This window comes from Canis lupus, chromosome 20 (genome assembly GCF_011100685.1).
Source record: "Canis lupus familiaris isolate Mischka breed German Shepherd chromosome 20, alternate assembly UU_Cfam_GSD_1.0, whole genome shotgun sequence".
NCBI classification, from domain to species: Eukaryota; Metazoa; Chordata; class Mammalia; order Carnivora; family Canidae; genus Canis; species Canis lupus.
The window spans coordinates 28208928-28225329 of record NC_049241.1 but is presented as its reverse complement, the minus strand read 5'-3'; the positions used below and the strand labels follow the sequence as shown (position 1 = coordinate 28225329).

The following is a 16402-nucleotide window of genomic DNA, read 5'->3' as shown; positions in this document are numbered from 1 at the left end:
GGCCACATCTATGTCTTCCTCTGTGAGATTTCTGTTCATGTCTTTTGCCCATTTCATGATTGGATTGTTTGTTTCTTTGCTGTTGAGTTTAATAAGTTCTTTATAGATCTTGGATACTAGACCTTTATCTGATAGGTCATTTGCAAATATCTTCTCCCATTCTGTAGGTTGTCTTTTAGTTTTGTTGACTGTTTCTTTTGCTGTGCAGAAGCTTTTTATCTTGATGAAGTCCCAATAATTCAGTTTTGCTTTTGTTTCTCTTGCCTTCATAGATGTATCTTGCAAGAAGTTGCTGTGGCCAAGTTCAAAAAGGGTGTTGCCTTGTTCTCCTCTAGGATTTTGATGGATTCTTGTCTCACATTTAGATCTTTCATCCATTTTGAGTTTATCTTTTTGTATGGTGAAAGAGAGTGGTCTAGTTTCATTCTTCTGCATGTGGATGTCCAATATTCTCAGCACCATTTATTTAAGACCGTCTTTTTTCCAGTGAATGGTCTTTCCTGCTTTGTTGAATATTAGTTGACCATAGAGTTGAAGGGCCATTTCTGGATTCTCTATTCTGTTCCATTGATCTATGTGTCTGTTTTTGTGCCAGGACCACACTGTCTTGATGATCACAGATTTGCAGTACAACCTGAAATCTGGCATTGTGATGCCCCCGGCTCTGGTTTTCTTTTTTAATATTCCCCTGGCTATTCAGGGTCTTTTCTGATTCCACACAAATCTTAAGATGATTTGTTCCAACTCTCTGAAGAAAATCCATGGTATTTTGATAGGGATTGCATTATTATTTTTTTAATAATACATTTTCTTTTGTTTTTAAGATTTTATTTATTTATTTATGAGAGACACACAGAGAGAGAGGCAGAGACAAACAGGCAGGGAGAGAAGCAGGCTCCATGCAGGGAGCCCAATGTGGGACTCGATCCCCGGACCCAGGAATCATGCCCTGAGCCAAAGGCGGATGCTCAACCGCTGAGCCACCCAGACGTTCCAGGGATTGCATTAAGTGTGTAAATTGCCCTGAGTAGCATTGACATTTTCACAATATTAATTCTTCCAATCCATGAGCATGGAATATTTTTCCATCTCTTGTGTCCTCCTCAATTTCTTTCAGCAGTATTCTGTAGTTTTTAGGGTATAAATCCTTTACCTCTTTGGTTAGGTTTATTTCTAGTATCTTATGCTTTTGGGTTGCTTTGCTGTTCTCTACTCATCTTTGCAGAAGCAATTGCTTTCATGATGTCATTATTTAAAGATGTTTTTTAAAAGTTAATGTATATTGAGCATTTATGAAGTATCAGACACTGATGCTTAAAATGAATTGTCATGTCAATTAGTGTCATTACACCATTTTGCAGATGAGGAAAACAAGGTTTACTGAAAAGAGTTCTTGTCAGATTCACACAATACTAACTGGTGGAGCCAGGATTTTAACCTGGTAAGTTATACTCCTGAGCCCCACCCCTTATCTACCATCCTCTTCCAGCATTGATGGTGGGCATGAAGAGGTTTACAAAATTGGGAGTTCTTATCTGGAAGTTGTATGTGTTGGAAACATCAAAGAAGAAAATGTCATACTCAGCAGTGAGTCAGATCTCTACATGTTCTATTAGGAAAACAAGAAAAAAAAATGATTTGTTAAATTGTTTCAGTGAGTGCTCCAACCAGTATTTATTTTAATGGCTTTGTAAATGACTTTAGTCCCGTATTTATAGAATCATTAAAGACTGAGGGGATTATTTATAGTTTCTCAGTTATGCTTTACTGCATTTTGTGGGGGAAAATATTATTTGAGGAGATATATCTGAGAACTTGGTGGTTTTCAAAGGCCTTGGAATACAAGCCACTGTGCTCTCAAGGGCTGCTGTATTACCATCATTATTTCTTGTTTTATAATATAGGATCTACCTGCACAGAGGGGGGTATAGATGTAAAATACTCAACACCAGGAATATGATGTCAAATTCCTAGCACATGTTCATGTATTGGAACTCAGAGAGTCACAATTTGTCCCTCAAACTTAAGTTGTTAAGGTACCATATACAGCAGTAAAGGTAGAGCAGATTGGCAGGGCTACTCTGTATGTAGAGTCTGGAAGGATAGATGAGAAAGGACAGTGAGCTTCAGGGCCAGAGACCAAAGCCAATTAATGGCAAGAGGGAGGCATCATCCTTCAAAAGTGATGTATTTCAAAAAAAAATTCTAATAGTGGTATGACAGTCATTGAGGGCTATTAAGAAAATATTTCGGACAAGGTAGCAAAATACTAATACAATGAAGTGGTGAGACAAGTTACTCTAAGGTTGGTATCTTTTTACAAGATTATTATCTCAGGAAGCACTAATCTATATCTCTAGCCTGACCTTTAGGTTCTATACTCCCCTTGTCCTGGTTCCAGTACCTAATTTTCTTTGGGGGGAGTAATTTCTCCCCCTGTATGCCATCTTGGTAGAACTGCCATTCTCAGTACACTGTTCTCCCCTTGCCAAAATGTGGGCCTGGAACCCAAGCTACAAATTTTACTTTATTTCCCAGTATTCTGATTAATGGAGTAACATGAAGGCAGCAAAAACAGTTGGAGCTGGTTCGTCCCAGCTGTGGTGGCTAATGATTTGGCCAATTTATTCTTATTCCCAGGATGCCCAGGGCACCACTGGTTCCTGGTAGCCTTTTTTCTATTTCTTCAGCCTTTGTCTCAAATCTCAAAGTTCTCCCTAGCACTTCCAATGAATTACTTTGTGCTTTAGTTAAATGGGCCTAATCAATTCCTGTTGCTTGAAAAACTAAGAATCCCACTGAAATAGTTGTTTTGTTACAATTAGATGTAGAAGAAAAACTTTAAAGATAAAATTTCTGAAAGTATCTAAGATGTGGTTTCAGAAGAGCAGCATTATGTAAAATTCTGATGAAAAAAATACAGCAAAATTGTTTTCAGGAGCTTTTCAACTGTGTGATTTCCTCTACAACTCAATAGAGGTCTAAATTGTAGAACTGAAAGCAAATTTCTAAATTGATCTCTCCCTAGTAGCTATCACAAGAACAGAGAACAGAAATTCTGAATGTTTGTCAGAAAGGGCTGTCCTAGCCCTTCCTCCCACCCACAAGTTTCTTCCACTATCCAAAAGTAGAGCATATCTATGAAAACTTTCCTAAGCTGAGATGGTATAAAACAAAGCAGTTATTACCATTTATTTACATGGAAAAACTATTGAGCATTCTCAGACCCTCAAAATACCTTCCCTTAGGCTTTTCTGATACCTTAGGACACATCTTTCTAGTGGATGTACAAGATAAATGGAGATGAAGCACAGATGCTCACAGACACAGGTCAAAGCTACAGTGGCCTGATGCTGAGGTGCTGAGAGTAGTTCCATGGGAAGGAGCTCACTGGAACCAGTCTCTGTATGTGGGGTGACCCCGGTCTCTTTTTTTTGTTTTGTTTTTGTTTTTTGACCCCGGTCTCTATAAGCACTCACTGTAATAAAACACAAGCTGAATGCTATTTTTGCTTTTGACCTTTTTTATTAAAGTGAAAGTCCTCTTCAGATATCTTGGGGTTAATGAAAACAGGTACTAATGTAGGTCTTTTGTAAAAGTAAAGGGCTTAACATGAACTTTCACAAAGCAGTGAAATAGCTGTATTTAACTTAGCCTCCAGCCTTCTTCTCTGAATAATTGTCTTCTTCCTTATGTGTTCATTCAACTAATAGTTTTCTTTTCTTTCTCTTTTTGGGTTAGGGAACAAAGCGCTGGTGTTGCTCTTTTAGTCTTGGGTTCTTCTGAGAACCCATGAATTAGTTTGAGGGGTAATCAATAGAACATAAAATAGAATGATCTCCATGTCCATCAGCTTGTCATAAATAGATATATTCTGCAATTATCATCAGAATGATTTGTTACCATTTGCAAGTAGATGAAGAAGGGAGATGCCAGTTATTCATCAACATTCAAATCCCAAGAAGTTTTCTATTCATTCACTTTTCGAGTAATTCTTTGGGTCTGGCTGGTTTTTGCTCGGCTTTTTCCACTCTTTCCTAGTTTTTCTTCTGCCAAACATCTAATCATGCTTGGATGCATTCTGCATAATAAACACACTCTTTGCACTTTCTATGACTATTTTAGTACAATAACATTTTAACATCAGTCTGTTCCTTTTCCAAATCCTTCTTTAGAACAACTATTTAGCATTTGGGCTGAGTCTTTTCAGAGTGAATGGTAAAAATAATAGTAATAATAATAATAATAATAATAATAGTAAGAAGGTCTCCACCTTGTGCTTGATAACTGAAGACATGTGTATTAGTTTGTGTGTCAGATATTGAGGAATCCATTCTAATTTAAGCCCTCATTCGATTCTTTCAGATACTTCATTGGAACTTCTTTGATGTAACCTGAAGACAACTGTCAGCACTTAATATTTCTAAGAAAAATGCAAGCACAGCACATGGCTTTTTACAATTAGACATACATGGGTGTTTGCTTTGTTTCCCAAGAAGATGACTGTGAGCCAAGGATTAGAAGACTGCTCATTTATACAGGAAGTGATCACAGGGAACATTCCAAGAAGACAGGATCAGGAAGAAAGCCAATGAAAGCTTTGGGGGAAGTCTGCGAGACAGAATATGATTCAGCTACCCCAAAGGATGAGAAGGAAGCAGGGGTGTGCATCCACCAACTCCCTAACCAATGTTGACTGACAGCTGTCTTAAAGGTACTCATTCTCTAGTCTTCCACCTAGACATGCATGGGCCAAGTGTGCAACCACAGCCAGACAAAAACACCCTCAGACAGAGGCTCAGATGTTCACAGGAAGCAGCTCTTAATGTGAAGAGACGGATACTATGGGCCGGGCATCGACAGCATCTTTTATCCACTTTGCAGATCTCAACATACAGGAAGTGGGGGTGGCTGCTCTATGAAAAGACCAGATTAGATGCTGCTTATGCAGTATGTTTTGAAAGGAAAGACATCCTTGCTCCAACATTTCTCTTTTTCAGGAGAGATTCAGGGATTTCTATATTTCAGAAATATAGTCATTAGAGAATAATTCCTTTGTGTTAAACTAATGGGAAAGCAAAGTAAAGTCCCTTAAGCATCTTCGTCAAAATTACCTGGGAGTGTTTATAAAAATTCAGATTCCTGGGTCTTACTCCAGACTTGCTGAATCAGAGCTCTGGAAGCTATTGGAGGTCAGAAAGCTGTTCTAGGCAATATTTATGACCTCCTCAAATTTGGAAATGTGTGAGTAATTGGCCTTTCCCTGATGACCTTAATATTTTAAAAATGAAAATATATCTTACTTTTCCCATTACAATGTTAATACATACTTGAGTCTATGTAAGACCTGCTTGTCTTATTTCACCTTTATCTCCACAGTGCTTACCTAGCACAGGGCTGTCACATAGTGAATGCTCAATAGATATTAGTCAAATGAGTGAATGCTCATTATAGAAACTAGAATGCAAGGATTTTTGGTGATTGAGTGACTCACACCTTAGTGTGAATAAATTTGTCAACTCTTTTCCTCTAAGGAAGGAGGAACAGATGCAATAATAGAACACTGGGAGCCAGAGGGAAAGAATTGATAAAAATGGAATAAGGATCAGTCTTGCCAACTACAAGATTATCCAACTGTAAAATGAGAATGTAGTCAGCACCTGATGTTTTTGCTGCCCCATGTCCATTATTTTGCCATTGTATACTCATGTTGATATCCCTTTAGGAAACCACTCCTCCCCCATACATAGTCCATATTGCTTGTGAAGGTCTGACCTAGACCTGGCCAACCATCTTATTTCAACTCCCTGCTCAAGGGTGATTGATTTATGAATAGATTTGTGATCCAACTGAGCTCAATTAGAATTTAATCCAGATAAGAAATAAAACAGACACTTTCTCAAATTGATAGAGAAGAGAAGCTAAACACCTGTTGGCTATGCTCAAGTGAGAGTATACAGTCTGTAGTTGGTGGTAGTCATCTTTATCGCCACATAGGGAGAGGCTACTTAAGACTGAAATCAGAAGAGGAAGCAAGGGGGAACCTAGGTGGTTCAGTGGTGGAATGTCTGCCTTTGGCTCAGGTCATGATTCCAGGGTTCTGGGATGGAGTCCCGCATTGGGTTCCCTGCAGGGAGCCTGCTTCTCCCTCTGCCTATGTCTCTGTGTCTTTCATGAATTAATAAATAAAATATTAAAAAAGAGGAGGCAAAACCAAGATATGGAGAGGGACAGACTCCAAGAACATTGCTGGAGCTCCTGGATCCAGCTATGCCTGAAGCTCCTATAACTGGCATGATTACCACTTATGTGAGCTAGCTTTAGTTTTATTTTTATCACCTGAAACAAGAAGATTCCTGATTTAAAAAGAGAGCTTGAAACTAAATGCTCCAAGGAGGATCACTAGATTACCATTGAATGGCTATGAATCTTTAAAGAGTTGGGCTTGAACACTTCCTTGCTCTACTACTTCCTATTTCAGTGAAACTTGAACCGTTACTCAGTGGTTATAATCCTCAACGTTCTTCTTATTATAGAGAACTTAGAATATTGTTTAACTCATTGGGTTGTGAGGATTATATGCATGTTGCAGCCTTAAAGTTGCAAATAAATGGTACAGTTATTCATTAAAGTTTTTTTCATATATTTTTTCTCACCTTAGGAATCTTTTGGTTGTACCTAACAAAGACATCTTGATAACTCCAAAAGCCTAAAATATTATTGCTCATGAATTGAAGACATGCTACATATGGAAGGGTAATTTTTTTCTGTAAGTATTCAAGATTGGGTATTCAAGAGGATTCTTTTTTTCCTCATTTCCAGATCATTTCAGTAGAGAAGCTTTTGGCCTCTTGCAAAGTAATGTTCAATATGACAAAATAGGGAAAGTATAGAATTGAAGATTGCAGCAGATTGTATTTTCCAAAGATTGATATAACAACAATTTCCCATTACACATGTTCTTTAGCATTGTGGCTTTGTTTCCCCCAACAGGAGGTAGAATCTAATTCCCTTACCCTTGAAACTGGGCATTTCTTAGTGATTCATTGAACCATAGAACACAAATGAACACAAACATCATACCATGTGACTCTTAAATATGAGTCTGATGACTTGAAAGAACATTTGTTCTGCAGATTCTCTCATTTGGGAGTACTTTGAGTACTGAGCTGCCATGCTGTGAGAAGCCCAGGGTACATGCAGAGTCCACAGGTAGGTACTCTGGTCCATGGTGCCAGCTGAGCCCAGTCTTTGATTCATTCCAGCCCAAGTGTCAGGCATATGAGTGAAGACGCTGCTAGATGATTCCAGCCTCTAGACAATAGAATCTTCCCTAAACCCCAAGTATTCTTAACTGGGACCCTAGAAATTGTAAGCAAAGAAGAGCTGCCCTTCCTATGCCCTTTCCAAATTTCTGACACAGAATCTGTTGTTGTTTTATACTACTAAATTTTGGTATGGTTGCTAATTATCAGCAATAGATAACTAGAACATAAGGGATAGTATGGTCATTGAGCGGCCTTCTTGAGGGTTGAAGTTACAGTATTTATTGGGCCAAAGCTCTATCAAACAGGATGTCTACAGTGACAAAAATTAAACAAACAAACAAACAAATGGAAAACAAGCTGGCAAAGTCCATCAGAATAGAGCTCAGAAGCTTAATTGCTAGACCTGAAAGTATGTTTGATGATTGTCATACGGATTCTCTCACAGAAGAGAAAAGCACCCTAAGAGTTGGTGTTGTAATAGAAAGATCTCTTGTTCAAGAACCAAGACATCAAAATCTATATTACATGTATGACCTCCCCAGCAAGGTGGTAAAGGATAGCTAGAAGGTAAAGGATAGCTAGCTGACCCTGAAGTCAGCTAAACCTGGCTCAAATCTTTGCTCCAATCCTACCAGTTGAGTAAACTTTAACAAACCATGTCACCATCTGAAGCCTCAGCTTCCCTATCTACAGAATGGAGACACCAATATCCACTTCACAGATTTATTTTCAGGATTAAATGAGATAACATAGCTCTTAATATATGCCTGGTATATAGTAAGAATTCTATATCTTAACTGGTATATTAAAATAATTGTGTTAAATATTATGTGCAAAGCTACTCTTCAAATTCTAAAACATGAGATAACTTTCAATAAGTATAATAACAAAAAAAATAAATATAATAACAATATTCTATGGTAAAGCAGAATAAAAACTGTAGCTATTATTAATTAATACTCACATGTATCATATACTATGCCAAGTTCTTTACAAAGAATTCTGTCCCTTAATTATCACAACAAGGCTAAGCATCAGGTGCCATTATTTTCCATTTAAGAGGAAAAAACTGAGGCATTTAAAGTGTAGGTACTGGGCAGCTCGGGTGGCTCAGCAGTTCAGCGCCGCCTTCGGCCCAGGGCGTGCGTGATCCTGGAGACCCGGGATCAAGTCCCACATCGGGCTCCCTGCATGGAGCCTGCTTCTCCCTCTGCCTGTGTCTCTGCCTCTTTCTCTCATTCTGTGTCTCTCATGAATAAATAAATAAAATCTTTAAAAAAAAGAAAAAAGAAAAAAGAGTCCAGCACCCTGTTTGAGCAAAAATTTTAAAAATAAATAAATAAATAAATAAATAAAAGATAAGAGTGTAGGTACTGTGCTCCAGGTCATGCAGAGTTTAAATGGTAATCAGACTCCAGAGGACAGCTCTTAATCACTCCACCATATCATATTTCCCTGTGGATACATTCCCTTCCAGTTTTGAGGTAGGAAGTTCTCTTTTAGGTCAAGTCCTCACCATTTACACTAGCAGCATGATCTGTGGCTCTGCAAAAATATGAGGTCTCTCAGGGTTACCACATTGAGGTGTAGAGCAAGTAACTCCCCTAATGTATGCAGTAGAGTGGTTGAAATAAATGGAGACATAACTGAACACAGAATGAAGACAGATTCATTTTGGTTCCCCATGGATGATTCAGCATTTTCAAGGTGAATTTATTATAGGAAATGTTGCCAATTCCTGTTCATTGAAGACCTGGTGCCTGAGGCCAAAACCACTTAAGTGACTCAGGAAAATCTGTCCTTACCATTTTGCATTGGATATGGCTTTTACGGATGGAATTGGTCTCCCGCTTTGATCTTTGGCTCTGGCTGGCAAACATGTCAGATGTTTTTTGAAAGATCCTCAGCCTACAGTCCACTTCCTGCCCTAAAGGTGAGGCAGTCAAAAATATTCACTAGACTCTCCCTGCTCAAAATGTGGTCCATAGACTAGCAGCATCAATATCTCCTGGTAGCTTGTCAGACCCACAGAATTTCAAGGCCCTGCCCCAGACCCACAGACTTAGAATTTGCATTTTAACAAGATGCAAAGGTGATTCATATAAACACTGAAGTTTGAAAAGCATTGTTGTTCTAGACACATTTTTATTGAAAAACTCCTATGTGTCATACACTTTTCTAAGCTTTAAGGAGGTGGATCAACTTGCTGGAGTCATGGGAGACAATGAACAGAAATCAAATAAAAGATAATTCCACTTCTTAATAAATGTTGTGGGGAAAGTAAGAGTTGGTGAAGCTTCTGAGAAACTTTGTTTAGTATAATCAGGAAAGGCAACTTCAAAGATCTAAGAACTAAATGAATGGAAGAGGAGGACATGAAAAGCAAGGAGGAAGGATGCTTCAGGCTGAAGGCAAAGGCAAGTGCAAAGACCAGAAAGCAAGAATGAATTTGGAATGTCCTGAGAACTGAAGGAAAATCAGAGCAGTGAATGACAGCAAAAGTAACAGGAGATGAGATCATTCATTCAACTGAACACACACTATATGCTAGGAAATGTCCTAGGGCTGGAAACATTGCAGTCAACAAAACAAAGGTCCTGTCCCTCTGAAGGTCATATTCTAGTGACTGAACCAGAGAAGTAACAAACAAATGTGAATAACTAAATGCAAGGATATAAGGATAGGGGGTTATGGAAGGGGTCTTATTTTAGGGAAGAGGTTGGGAGACTATGGCCCATGGGCCAAATCCAGGAAGCCACCTGCTTTTGTAAAAAACATTTTATTGGAACACAGCCACAGTTCAGCCATAGTTGTGAATTTATACATTTACTATGGCTACTTTCCTGTAACAATGACAAAGTTGAGTAGTTGGAACAGAGATGGTATGTTCCCCAAAGTTTGACATATTCACTCTCTGGCTCTTCACAGAACAAGTTTGCAGGGCTCTGTCTTAGGGATAGATTGGGGATGGGGTGAAGTGATGGCTGTCTGAGACGATGATTGAGCAAAAAGATCAGCAGGACCCTTGAGCAGTCTGGGTTTCAGGTATCACAGAATGTCACTGGATAGTTTTGAACAGGAGAGTAAAATGATCTAATACACCTTTTCAAAAGCTCACTAGCAGTCCATGGGATTCCAGACAAGTTGGGTTTTTGCCAATTTTCAGTGAACAAGGGCACCTGGAGATGAGAGCTGAGGCATTTTCTTTTTGATCTTGGTTCTGTCTAGGTGACTTGGATTTTTGGCCAGAGTAATAACTAAAAGGTGCCTAACGCAGAGGAGACAGTCCCTTCTCCCACCCTTGTGTTTTATAATAGCATTATGATTAATAGGGCTTTGTACAGTTCCCTATGAGTGACTGATTTGGAACAATTCTTTGAAGGGGATGTGGTAATTTAGCCCCATTGCATGTCTACAGAGAAACAAAGCTGCCTTATTTTTAGCTTAATGCCACGATTACTTTTGAATGTCTTGGCTGCATTTATTCATTCATCTATTCAACAAATATATATCCAGTGCCTATTATGGACAAGGCCCTGCATTTGGCAGGGTAGATGAAAGGCCTACCTTAGAAAGGTCTTATTTAGTGTTGCCAGAAAGACTGAAGAAGCAGCTGTAGGAGAAATTGCCAGGCGACTATAACATTAAAAGGGATGAAAGAGGTGTGGGCTCTTTAAAAGGATTAGGGTTTTTATATTAAAAAGAGGAGGTTGAAAGAGGTTATAATTGAAACCATTCCAATCTGAAGGGCATGGACTCCTTCAACAAATCCAGAAATATTAAAATGAGGGTCACATAAAAGGGTAAGATGCTGAGTTCACCTAACTGACATTTATGTGAACTTAGTACTTTTCAAGTACTGGAAAATAGATTAATTTAATCCTCACAATAATTATTAGTAATATTATTACTTTAAGAATAGTGAAAACAACAACATAGAGAGTATAAGTAACTTTTCCAAGATCACACAGCTTGTAGTGACAGAGCCAGGACTGGAAACCAGGGGTGTCTGACCCCCAGGCTGATATGGAACCATATTCATTCAGTTGCTTTTATCCTAGGTAATACTGCTAGATTCAGAAAAGATTTGGGGGTAGGGGAGGGAAACTGGAAGTATTGTGTCCTTACCTTTTAAAGCTGATTATAAGGAAGACAGTTATTTTCTTCTATAGCTTTTTTCTTGGTATCTTTAACAGGGAATGAATCTTGGCCCAGAGTAGTAATCTTTATACTATGTGGAAAAAAGAAATTAGCTGAATATGAATCACTCCATTTTCTGGCTCAGAACTGAAAATCCAAGCAGTGAAATTCTTCCTCTTGACCCAGTCTAAAGGCAATTGAAGGGTATATGCCGGGACGCCTCGGTGGCTCAGGGGTTGGGCATCTGCCTTTGGCGCGGGGTGGGGGGGGTGGGGGGGGAGTTCCAAGATCCAGGATCGGGTCCCACATCGGGCTCTCTGCATGGAACCTGCTTCTCCCTCTGCCTGTGTCTGTGCCTCTATCTCTGTGTCTCTCATGAATAAATAAATAAAATCTTTTAAAAAAAGAAGGGTATATGCCAAATCTAAGTTTATTATTTACAAAAGATAATGTACAAAAGCATTAATAGAGGAAAACAGTTTGAGAAACTAAAGAGCAACAGTGCTAACTAAAATATGTTGAATGGTTAATATGAGGTTAGTATTGTGCTAAACATGTTATGCACATCATGTGCAGCAGTCTCATGAGTTCATTATTACCATTATGCCTGTTTTAGAGTTGAAGTAATTGAAGATTAGGGATGTTGATCATCTAATTTTTAGGAGGCAGAATCAGGACTTACACCTCTGTCTGAATGAGAACAAAGCTCAGGCACTTAAATATTTTCTATGAGACTAATGTGATTTCCTTTTTAAAAAGATTTATTTATGTATTTTTAAAGAGAGAGAGAACAGGCAGAAGGGGTAGAGGGAGACAGAGGGGGAGAGAGAAATCCAAGCAGACTCTGTACTCAACACGAGCCCCACTCAGGACTCCATCTTACAACCCCAGCATGATTACCCAAGCTGAAATCAAGAGTCAGATGCTTAACTGACTGCATCACCCAGGTGCCCCCACACTAGTATAATTTCTATGCTGCTAGCTGCGTATTCCATTCACAGACATATGCCAATGTGAGTTTTTAACCTTTAGTTCAAATGATCTGCTGGATTCTTGGCAAGGTGACCAAGAAGGAACACATATGAAGGTGGCTAATCTCTCTGATGTGCAACTTATGATTGATAGCTCCTTATATGCCATCAGCTGTAAACTGGAGGCATGCTGACCTTTCTATCAGCAACTTGGGAAATGAGTCAGCCCAAATTACACTCCGGAGGAGGCAATGCCCATTGCAACTCCAGATAGAACAAGACATAAATAGGAAAAGCAGCCTGATTAATTCCAGCCATACCATTTGCTAGTGATGAGTCATGTTAGGGACCATAGGGAGAGAAGGGGTAGAGTCTTTCATTACTTTGTAGTAAATAAGCTACTTTAAAATCCATCTCTGTGGCCTCCTTTTACTGGGGTTTTATGCTATTGATGTAGTGATGGATTTCAACTGATTGGCTGATTGATGCATCCATTCATTTATCCATCCAGCAAATACTTATTAAATCTAACTATGTTCTAATTTATTTTTTTCTATGTTCTAATTTAATATTCCATTCATCCAAGTCAGTGGCCCTAAAAGTGTGGTCCCCAGATCAGTAGCATTAGCATCATCTGGGAAATTGTAAAAAAAAAAAAAAAAACAAAAACAAAAAAAAATACAGAACCTCAGGATCCCCTAGACAATCAGAAAATGGGGGTGTGGTCCAGTAATCTGTGTTTAATAAGCCCTGTAGTCGACTAGGATAGGTGCTAAATCACTGATCTAGGCAACTCCTATACCAGAAAGACTTCCCTAACTACCCCTTCTCCCCAGTCTTGACTGGATCTTGAAGACAGGACCCTGTTTCTCTCCATCCCTACTAGATCTCTAGTGCTTAGCACAGGACTAAACACATTCTATTTTCTTAAAAATATTTGACAAATGGATGAATGAATAAAGGTAAAAGATACATATATGCAGGATACCCTTAGTTTGTTCCCATTCAGTTTCATAATTTGTGAAGACACCCAAAATTAGAAAGTCAGAAGGATTAAGTCAAGATCTCAAGAAAAATCTCAGATACATCAAGGTCCCAAGTACTAATGTCAATCAAGAGTATCTAGATGACTTTATTCCTTATTCCTTTTTTTTTTTTTTGAGTTGGATATCATGACCTAGCTCTCCTTCAGAGAAAATTGCTAAGACATAAAAACTTTAGAATAAGTATCTTTGTCATGATTTATGATTATGCGAAGGGTTCTGACATGGGAGCTGTTGGCCACCTGTTTGCCATTCATCTCTACTGAGGACAGAACAAGAGATGATGTGCTTTATCTAGAGCAAGAGAAAATAATCTTAGGGAAGAAAAGAAAAAAACCCTTCCAACTCCAAAAAAACACCATAGGAAGCTCTTATTCATTCATTCATTCATTCATTCATTCACTCATTGATTTAATAATATTTACTGAGCATATAACTATGAGCCAGGTATTGTGCAAACTGCTGAAGATATATTGGTGAATAAGACAAATAAGTACAAAAATGAATTAGTTGAAACTGGACTAAGTGCTATAAAGAAAATTATATGATTATGTGAAAGTTAATAATATGGGGACCTAAACTCTTCTGGAAGGGCAAGAGAAGGCTGCTCTGGAAAGTAACATATAGTCTGGAACCTGAATGTGGGTAAGTAGCAACCAGTGAACTAATGAATACCCCTTTCTTGGAAACATTATAAGTGTTATTATCAAGATGGTTTATCTAGGTTAGAGGGAAGGTATAGGCAGAAAGGAATTTGTGCCTAAGAGTGAAGTAGCTGGTAATTTCTCAGGGCCCTTTTCCACCTGACTATTTAGATTTTCTGGTTATAGCAGTCAGAGAGAATGTAAACTAAAGGCAGGATTCAGGCCAAGGGTATGTCATCTTTTGTTTGTTTGCAAAAGCAAACCTTGGCATAATGACCATGGTCAGATAATCAATGACCATGTTCTGAAAAGACAGCGTGTGCTGTGCAAGATAAAGATGATTGGCTTTGACTTTCTATGTCATTTGGTGCCTTGGTTATTGGAAGCACCTGAGGACAGAGATTGAGCATGGAGAAGTGTTCTGAAAATGTGAAGTCAAGATTCTGCAGAAACATGCTTATTTTTGTTTATTTCAAAGTGTATGTCAAGAGAGGTAGAAGAAATAATCAATAGTAGGGTTGAGAGTCTAATTTTCACACACTGCTTGTGAAAAACAGAACAATAAAATGAGTAATATCACTATCTATGATCAGGAAAGCAAGTAGTGTTGATGGGGAATAGGATCATCCCACTGGGTGTGGAATGATCCTTATGCCAGATACACTGGAAACATCATGTGGGTGCCAGTAACTCAGTTCATTATTACACATACTCTGTTATACTTGAGTCAAATGATGCCCAATAAAATCCTGTGTAATTAATACCTGTTGCAGTTGAGTCTGCCCATGGTATGGTCATGTCTTGTGTACTAGTATTATAATGATTCAAGAAGGTCATGAGGATATCTGTGGCAGCTGTAATTAGTAACAACTTTACCTTGTAGCAACTGCAGTGTGACAGGTTAATCTTATTGTCAGTTGGCAGGCTGAAGCTAATAGATGAGAAAACATTTAGCTTCTTGAAGGCAAGATGATGGCTTCTTCCCATCTGTATCTTTTGTACCAGACAGTCCTTGACACTCTGGAGCTAGAATTAGGGAGAGGAAGGCTTAGGTAGGTGGGTCTGGGAAGGGAAGAAAGAGAGGGATGGAAGAAACCTGATATGATCTCTAGACAGGTGGATTTCTACTCCAGCTGCATAGTAGGATCACCCAGAGGGATTTCTTTTCTTTTTTTTTTTTTTTAATTTATTTATTCAGAGAGAGAGAGAGAGACTGAGAGGCAGAGACACAGGCAGAGGGAGAAGCGGGCAGAGGGAGAAGCGGGCTCCATGGAGGGAGCCCAACGCGGGACTCAATCCTGGGTCTCCAGGATCAGACCCCGGGCTGCAGGCGGCGCTAAACCGCTGCGCCACCGGGGGTGCCCAAGGGATTTCTATTTGTTCTAATTTTTACTGAATATTTCATGCAAAAAGACTTGTCCTCATCATTAGTGTACAGCCTGATGTACACACTTAATTTGATCAAGAAACAGAACATTATTAGCATCTCAGAAAACCCCTCTATATCCCATTGCATTCATTACCCTGACCCAGGGTAAACACTTTCCAGACTTCTAACATTATAGATGAAACATTTAAAATAAATCCTTTAGAGGATCCCTGGGTGGCTCAGCGGTTTAGCGCCTGCCTTTGGCCCGGGTGGTGATCCTGGAGTCCTGGAATCGAGTCCCACGTCAGGCTCCCTGCATGGAGTCTGCTTTTCCCTCTGCCTCTCTCTCTTTCTCTCTCTCTCTCTCTCTCTGTGTGTGTCTCATGAATAAATAAATAAAATCTTTAAAAATAAATAGATAAAATAAATCCTTTATATGCAAAAAACAAAACGAACAAACAAAAACACAATAGATGACTTTAGGCTATTTTTGACATTTCTATAATTGGAAAAATCAGAATATAGTCTTTGGCATCTGACTTCTTTTACTCAACATTGTGTGTGAGATTTTTTTTTCAAGATTTTATTTATTTATTCACAAGAGACAGAGAGAGAGAGAGGCAGAGACATAGGCAGAGAGAGAAGCAGGCTCCTTGCGGGGAGGGGAGCCTGATGCAGGGACTCCATCCCAAGATCCTGGGATCACGCCCTGAGCCAAAGGCAATGTATGCTTAACTACTGAGCCACCCAGGTGTCTTGTGTGTGAGATTTCCCCACTATTCATTGTGTGAATATAAAAATTTATCCATTCCATTCTTGATGGATAATTGGTTCCTGTTCTGCTTTAAGCTATGTTCAATAGTGCTATTGTGAACATTTCTGGATGTGTCTTTTGGTATACATAGGGAAATTTCTGTTGGGACATATTTCTGTTGGGAGTAGAATTTCTAGGTCACAGGACATTTGT

At 38.9% G+C, this 16402-nt stretch overlaps 1 long non-coding RNA gene across 1 annotated transcript; it reads left to right on the top strand.

Annotated features, from left to right (window-relative positions):
* Positions 1-4369: 4369 nt before the first annotated feature.
* Positions 4370-11637, top strand: LOC111091439. Its single transcript, XR_005374437.1, has 3 exons — positions 4370-4714; positions 6662-6769; positions 11465-11637. It is a non-coding gene; the product is annotated as an uncharacterized LOC111091439 (long non-coding RNA).
* The last annotated feature ends 4765 nt before the right edge of the window (positions 11638-16402 follow it).